Source organism: Aquarana catesbeiana, linkage group LG04, assembly GCF_042186555.1.
Source record: "Aquarana catesbeiana isolate 2022-GZ linkage group LG04, ASM4218655v1, whole genome shotgun sequence".
Classification (NCBI taxonomy): domain Eukaryota; kingdom Metazoa; phylum Chordata; class Amphibia; order Anura; family Ranidae; genus Aquarana; species Aquarana catesbeiana.
The window spans coordinates 489,879,529-489,888,381 of NC_133327.1; the positions used below are offsets into that span (position 1 = coordinate 489,879,529).

The 8,853-nt window shown below is 37.3% G+C and overlaps 1 protein-coding gene across 1 annotated transcript in view; it reads right to left on the reverse strand.

Annotated features, from left to right (window-relative positions):
- LOC141140454 (uncharacterized) overlaps positions 1 to 8,187 on the reverse strand; it is a 71,824-nt gene extending 63,637 nt beyond the window's left edge. Inside the window, exon 1 of the mRNA XM_073627661.1 lies at positions 8,046 to 8,187. The gene's annotated coding sequence lies outside the window, so the exon portion shown is untranslated. The remainder of the gene's footprint in view (positions 1 to 8,045) is intronic.
- Between the last annotated feature and the right edge of the window lie 666 nt (positions 8,188 to 8,853).

Here is an 8,853-nt window from a genome sequence, read left to right on the forward strand (position 1 = left end):
AGCAGAGAGGAGTGACTGAGAGTCAAAGACCTTATGTTATTGTTTATTTGTACTGCTAAGCAATTGCAATTCAAGCAAAACTTAGTTTAGGGTTTTCCCTAACTTTTCACTAACTTTCCCATGCCATTCTCTCACAATTATTTAAAATCTCTTGGAAAGGAAAAAAGGACTAATCTTCCCAATGGAAACCCTGACAGGAATAAAAGCTTGACAAATGTTTGCTATCCCTTCCCCACTGTTTCTCCCCATAAAATGTTTTGGTTGGAGTTACACTTTTTGGGTAATATTATGCTGCAAATTTCAAATGAGCCGGCAGTCTTATGTGATTGATCATACTCTAGCAACTAATCTTTTCTACATGAACTAATTACCACAAAATTTTAAATGCATAGATGTAGTAATGGTTTTGTGCAGTCATACAATTTTGTGATCTTCACTCTGCATTGCCTTTCTTTTGTCTGTCACACCTACTTTAAAAGAGCTATGAGGTTGATTGTGCAGTTACAGGCAGACTTACAGTATTAAATGGTACTTTGGAACCATGCAAACCAACTGGGGGTCAATGGGTCTATAACCTGAGCCTATGTCTCTGGAAGGTCCCTGTGTTGTGGAAGACCTCTTCCTTTGTTTCTGTGCCTGAGATAACGCTTTCATGCGGCTCCAAGGATTCAATATTCTTTTTACCTATTCAGTGCTGTACTCCTATTTGATAAACAACAACTCCAAAAAATGTGTGCGAATCCAATAGTGAACAATCATAAAACAAGCTGCTGTGCTAAATTTACTTTTAAGTATATAAACATTTTTTTTTAAGATAGTTTCTTGATAAAGGCCAGTGCTCTAAGTACCACACTGTGCCACAGTGTAAAATATAAAAAATAAAAACATAAAAAGCAAAACAACAAAAAACAAAAACAAAAGAAGCTGTTTTTTACATCAAACTGTTACTCAATTATTAAAGTGTGCAAACAAAGTGTCCTTTTAGCAACAGCCAAAGACAATTAAATATGTTAACATACCAAATAAATGTCACCATACCAAAGTGTCCAAACATGTATATATAAATAAGTTCTACCATGTGTTAATCCACTGCGGCCAGAGAAACACCCATTGTGCATCTGTTCACCAAGACATTTAACCGCACTCACCAGATAGAAATGACTAACTTTCTCAAGCTTAGTTCTCTGCTGTTCTCCTCTATTCTTAGTTCTCCTATTCTATTCTCCTTAGTTCTATTCTTAGTTCTCCTCTATTCTTATTCTCCTTGCCCTCAGGGCAACAAACCAACAAAACAGTTCAAAAATAAAAAGAGGAATCTCACATAGTAATTTCCTTAAGAAGAATACAATATACTCACATCTGCCAAACTCCTGGTAATGTGTAACTACAATGGTCTACTATCTATGGGAGACCTGCAGGTAGTGCAAGATCCAGACACTCCCAGCTTCTCTATGGATGCCTCTGCAGCTGATTAACCTGCGGTCATCTTTTTCCACACCGGACTGTCATTCCACTCTGACGCGTTTCATTGCTGTGGCAACATTTTCAAGAAGATGGGCAAGGATTGTAGACTGGTAGCTTTGACCTCCCACGTCATGAAGACCTTGGAGAGACTCATTTTACGTCAGTTACAACCAATGGATAGTACATATTTAGACCCATCATGGTTTGCCTATCAGCCAAGACTTGGAGATGAAGATGCTTTCATCTTCCTGCTAAATCGCATAAATGCACACCTGGATAAGCCAGCGAGCATTGTAAGGGTCATGTTATTTTTAATTCTCCAGTGCTTTTGATACCATCAGCCCGGCTCTCCTGTGCGAGAAGCTAACAGCAATGCAGGTTGATGTCTTCCTTGCGTCGTGGATTGTTGACTACCTGACTAGAAGACCACAGAATGTGCATTTGGCTGACTGTGTGTCGGATAGAGTGGTCAATAATATTTAAACCTTGAATGAGTGCTCTACCAGATAATATGATGAATATTAGATTAAATGCAATCTAAAGAAAATACTTATAAAGTGCTCTGTTTAAATAAATGGTCAGTTATATTGGGGTTCCACAGGGGGCAGTTCTCTATCCCTTTTCACTGTCTATACCACCGATTTCAGCTACCAGAGAGTCGTGCCATCTTCAGAAGTTTTCTGATGACTCTGCGGTAGTGATGGGGTGGGGGAGAGACTGACTATAGAACTATCACATGGTGTGAGGATAATCATTGTACTAAATGTGACTAAGACAAAGGAGCTGGTTGTGGACTTGAGAAGGAGGAACCAGTGACCCCTGTAATCATCCAAGGAGTGGATGTAGTAGAGAATTACAGGTATCTGGGGGTGCACATATTTAATAAACTGGACCGGCGCTCTATAGAAAGGACCAGAGCCACCTCTATTTTTGAGGAGGCTGAGGTCTTTAAACTTCTGCAAACCAATGCTGAAGATATTTTATGAGTCTGTGGTGGACAGTGCTCTCCTGTATGCAGTGGCATGCTGGGGAAGCAGACTTAGAGTGGCCGACACCAACAGGCTCAATAAACTGATTAGCAAGGCCAGTGATGTTGTTGGATTGAGGTTGGAGTCTTTAACAGCAGTGTCAGAGAGAAAGATGCTGTCCAAGGTATGTTCAATCTTGGAAAAGTCCTCCCACCAACTCCACAATACACTGGCTTGAGGATTACTTGCACGATACACCACAGTGCGACACAGGAAATCATTTTTGCCTGTGGCTAACAAATTATACAATTCTTCTCTGGGAGTGCTGCATGTGAGGATTTTGATCTAGCTTATGATCCAGATTTTTATGTAGTTTTTTATATTATACTAATATTAGGTTAATTATTTGTAATAAGTTTTAGGGTAATGTTTAGAGAAAGTGGCGCAATATGTGCATTTTTGTAGTTTGATTTTATGTTATTATTCAATCGGTGTTATTTATTCTATGTAGTGTTTTAATAGCATGGTATGGTTTATTACAGTATAGTATTCATTTAATTGTAATTTGTTTTATTTCAACTCATGGTTATTGTGTTTATTAACTTGCTGTTTTTGGTAATATTATTGATTGTCATTGTGTCTTGTTTCCATTTGTTTTTTGTGACTTTATTTTGTCTTCCTGGAATGTAACGGTATCTCAATAATATCCCTGTGGGATTAATTAAGTATTTGGAATCTGAATCTAATAAAGTAAAGAGTCAAAGTGTACATCCCTGGTACCCAACCTATGGCCCTTTGGCACTTACTGTGTGGCCCTTGAAGCAAATATTTTGCAGAAAGGCTTCTAGTAGTTAAATGATTTGGTTTATTTCTTTTACACCAGCATTTTCTGTGCTATCCATTCTTTTTCTCTCTTTATGCCCCCCCCCCCCCATAAACCTTTATAATGAATCTTGCTGTGGCACAAGCAATGTATTCAGTCTAAGTGCAGCCAAAATCACAAACAGAAAAATCAGTACAAGGGACATAACTTACAGCCAGTAGGATGTGCTGATTCCTCTTCTGTTATTTAAAATCTTCCTCTGCCCTGTTTCCACTCCACAACCATAATCTTCCAGATTGGCAGAGGTTAATACAACTAATATGCTGTCACGGGCACTCATCAAGAGAGCCCTACTGCAGCCACCCTTTCTGCCCAGCTCCTCCATTTATAAAAGTCATACTACAGCTCTTATAAATGAAAACATTAAAGAATGAAGAATGGCAGGCAATTTTAACTAGCAGAAGAGGTATCAGCATAAGGGACACATTCTACTAACTAAGTTTTGTTCCATGTGCTGATTTTTCGGTTTGTGATTTTGGCTGCACTTAGGCTTTAAGTTGGATGCAGATGGCACAAATGTGGTAAAGGGGCTGTAACAGTTGGGATGTCTAGCTGTCTCATATACTGTATGCCTGGTCTATGACTCTCTCTTGAAGCATATCTGCAGTCTTTGACAGTTTTCTGTAGAATTACATATACTGAACATTACGTGCAGCTCTTTGGTGATGTCACAGGGTGCATCTATGGCCCCCTATATCAACAAAAAGTTGACCACCACTGGTGTAAATAACCTATATAAACAATTGAAGAGCCACTGCAAGTATTTAGACTGAAAATGTTGTGGAGTAAAAAGTAAAAAAGTAAATAGTGATAGTGTACAGCCCTGTACACTACATTGTGGGCGTTTACATTTGCTTATCTTGCAACAGTTTGCAGTGCTGTGGGATTTTTCTGCATCTATCCATCTTAATATTATGACTGAATAATATGGCCAATTCTTTTGTGATTTTCAGTTGCTTCAGCAGCATGACTAGTAATCGCTCATGACTGATCATGGATCCTGGTGATCAAGGCTCAGAACCTATGGTTGTTGACTTGTATTGTGATAGCTAGATAATTGCATGTTGCTGCCTTTGTCTCAGAATGACACCCATCGCTGCAAACAGCAACAATTCATTCTCCAAAAATCACAGTAAATTTAGAAAGTAAATAAAGTTTGGAAGGAGTAATTCATTTCAGGAATCATTGGATCTTGCTTGGAAATCAACAGTGTAGTTTAGGGTTAACTTACTTTACCTGTTGATCTCTGTTGTCATTCCCTAATGCCAGATATGCATTCTCACTTTTCACTCCAATTATCTCTGCATAGATCACATACTTGAGATCTAATAGCAGTTAGTCACCAACCGTCAGTCTAAATTTTGACACATATTTTACGTAGGGCATAGTCATACTGAAAATATTAGACATATTTGCACCTGTCACACCTAACATGAGACTTTACTTTACATTGCACAGAATGTATACTAATTTTGCTGTTGCCTTTTAAAATTACCATTTAAAAAAATATTTATTCATAAAGCAACCTATCCTACGTCGGTCGGCATGAATAAGGCTCGGTTCACACTGAAAGCAGCCACAGATCACACAGCAACGCTGTCTGTCCCTGTTCTCCATTACAAGGACAAATCAGGGCAGAATCTTTGCCTGAATTCGGCCCTGAAACAGAGGCAAAGACGCACAGCGTTTCTGTGCAGTGTGCTCCGCAGCCGCCCTGGAGACATGTGAACCAGCTCCATAGAGAGCCGGTCATATTCTCCTACTATGTGAATTGGATGCAGAAAAACCAGCATCCAATTCGCATAGGTGTGAACCCAGACTAAAAGATTAGTTACATTTCATCCAAAGAGCATACTGGTCACAATTTCTGTATCATATAATAGTAAACGAGTTGACCCGCCTAACAGATGGCTTAAAATATATCCAAAGCCTAATTTTTTTTGGTTAAAAAGAGAAGTTTTTTTTTTATTGTGTCTTAGTGGGGTAATTTTACCAAACAAAAGTTTACTCATGCAGTGACTACAGTAAAATGTTGGGGTTTCCATTATATTTTATCCTGGAGACATGAACAAATGGAGTAGGTGAATTTCTTCAGCATAAAGACTGCAATAAATATGGGTTAAATAAAATGTATGGGATTTTAACACCTTTTCTATCCAAACTTAGAAAAACGAAAACATTTTGGCTGTAGATTTACTTAACTTTGATATTGTATTGGTCAGTGGTGAGCTTAATTTGTTGTTGTTTACATTTTGTTAATCCAGTTTGGGACAAAACCCTTGTGATGTCATTACTGAGGACAGACAGCATAGAAATTGATAACACAAGTGGGAATCCCAAGTAACTACTACACTGAAATTAGGTAACTGAAAATAGGTTGATTTGGATAAGGGTTTATCTATGCAAATCTGACTACTGTTTTCATTTTTTGAAGGTAATAGCAAGTTGGATTACCATCAGGTTGCTGCATGACTCGTTGAAACCATGCTAGCATAATATATAAGTTAAGTTCTCTTTCTTATTTTTGGATTTTTTTTTACATTTACACTAATTACTATTGAACATGTTTTATTGAAATGCTTACAATGAGCACAGAATATCTGATTAGTACTTTGGTTTTTCATCCAGGCACAAATATAATGCACAAATATAATGCACAAATATATGTGGTTCCATTTTGACCTAGGAACTCCTTTGCTTACTTATTTCCAATGCAGGAGAGGTATTATCAAAGACACCTTTACTGTGCACTCTTTACTGCCTCTTTCACTGAGAAAATCTGAAGTATCAAAGGGCCATTACTATAAGGGTTCTTTAAAACCATTTTTCACATTCATTTCAGCCTTGGATTGTGATTGGTAATCAAAGGAGAGATACAGGAAAGGATAAAGGACATAACACATAATAAAGCTGGATACACACTATACAATTTTCTTTAGATTTTTTTCCCTTTGGATTTACCAAAACCATATAATATGAGGTCAAACCTTAACAGTTTAAATTTGTATGCAATCAGGCAGGTCCTTGCACTACGTGGTTTTGGTAAATCTAAAGGAAATCAAACAAAAGTTGTACAGTGTGTATCCAGCTTTAGGAAGCAGACCTACCCACTAAACATGAGAGCTCTGTGGAATTTGCCTGCTATGTATTTGCCAGATAAGTGACATACAGGAGTAGTCCATGTTGGTGAATTTGGAGATAGTGAAAATGACTGTATGATAATTGCAATCATCTGATGGTACAGTCCTCGGATAATCCATTCTGCACAAAAGATATTTAATAGAGAACTATCAGATATGATAACTGGGAGGATCCATACATGCATCAATTTTTGTTAAAAAAGACCCAAACCTACTATGTAGATATGTGTATGCAGAGAATGCAACAAGAAGATGGGGTGCACATAGTTTTTTAATGATAAAAATGTGGCACATTTTTGTTATAGCAACCATTATTGTTATGACAATTAGCACATGCCTTTTTTCTTAGTAAATTGAGTCTGAGAGTACACATAGTGCTACAAATATTTAATATAAAAGTATTAAATGAAGTAAAGGACATGTTAAATTCAGTACATTGTTTTTCTTCATCCGATGATCTTAAAGCAAAATGCCTTATCCAGGTTACAGTTTAGAGTGAAATCAATGATGCAGAACTAAATATAGCAACTAATACTAATGCCGCGTACACACGAGCGGACTTTACGGCAGACTTTGCCCGGCGGACGGGATTTTGTCAGACAATTCGATCATGTGTGGGCTCCAGTGGACTTTGTTTTCTCAAAAGTTGGACGGACTTAGATTTGAAACATGTTTCAAATCTATCCAACGGACTCGAGTCCGGTCGAAAAGTCCGCTCGTCTGTATGCTAGTTCGACGGACAAAAAGCCACGCTAGGGCAGCTATTGGCTACTGGCTATGAACTTCCTTATTTTAGTCCAGTCGTACGTCATCACGTACGAATTCGACGGACTTTGGTTGATTGTGTGTAGGCAAGTTTGTTCATTCAGAAAATCCGTCGTAAAGTCCGTCGAAAAGTCCGCTGAGCAAAGTCTGCCGTAAAGTCCGCTCGTGTACACGGCATAAGGCTAATTCAGTTTTGTGAGGTTGCTGACAAGTTAACCTACTTGCATGAGGATGTCAGTGAAGAGATATCCTTATAGCATTTCCCAATTGTGCTGCAGCCATTAAAAAGATAAAATCTGATTCTGGTTCTCACAAAATTGGGGAGTCTAACTGCAAGAAAGTGAACCGTATTTGTGGAAGGGACTACGACCCAAACAACTTTTGGGAAATCTCACCACTAAGGAATCCAAGGAGTCAATAGGGGATTCAATTCACTTGTGTCAAACTAAAACTAAGATATCATACTTAGAGTGCTTTAAATTTTTAATTAAAAATTTCATTCTTTCCCACCTGGATTATAATGAACGCAAATATTAAAAATATTAAAACCGTTTATCAAACGTTAATTTTAATTGTGACATATTTGTCATCTATAATAATTTTTTAATAAAATCTAAAATATGGATATATTTATATACAGTATATACGTGTGTGTGTGTGTAGAAATGTGCAATACAACTATATATATTCTATATGAAGCCTAGTAATTGATAGAGAAGGAGAAATACATATTACTTCCATTTTAAATACTACATTCATTTTTAAGAAACAATTATATTTAACATAACACAGGAGAACAGAGTAAATATGACTACATAGCTTTACCTTTGGATGATTCTTTACCAGGATGAAGTTTCCAGCTATCCTGACACTTAAGAATTGAGCACTTGTCATCGGCTACAATTGGTACTATTCTTTGAAGACACCAAACAAGTATTGCAAGCTGAAATATGTAGGGCGGTCACAATTTTATGACAAAAAGGGATGGGCCTGGAAAGAATGAAGCAGGTCTTCATTAAATTACATTACAGGCTCATGTAAACACAGAGATGTACGCAGTGAAACTACAATAGTTACAATGGAGTCACCAATGACATGGACCTCTCCCTTATACATAATAGCAGGAATATAGATTAGGCCCAGAAACAAGTGTGCAAAGGTTTCTAAATTTAAGAAGGTTTCGACCAGCAGCTAATATAATTCTTGCAACAGGGTAATATTTTGATCTATAGTTTATTTGAGCATGAGAGGTCATAATATCATGTCACAAGTCAGTGACAAGGTACACTGTGAATACCCCATCACTCTGACTCAATATGCAATTTCTAAATACATACAGTAGCTATCTTTTCTGTAGCATTTACACAAGTTTGGCTGCTTATGCCCCAAAAACATTTAAAAAATTGTGTTAGTGTGCCGCTGATCACCACTACATTAGAAAACTCATGCTACACAAGTGTTCCATTAAGAGTAGTTCACATGTTAGCAGTGGGATGTGAGCATACCGTAGTAACAGGCATATCTAGCAAATCTGTATGAGAAAAAACAGAATAAGAAGCATATCTAACTGATTCAAGTGTGAAAAATAATTGCATTTTTTGTGATTGATGTCACTGCAATTTGATTAATTTTG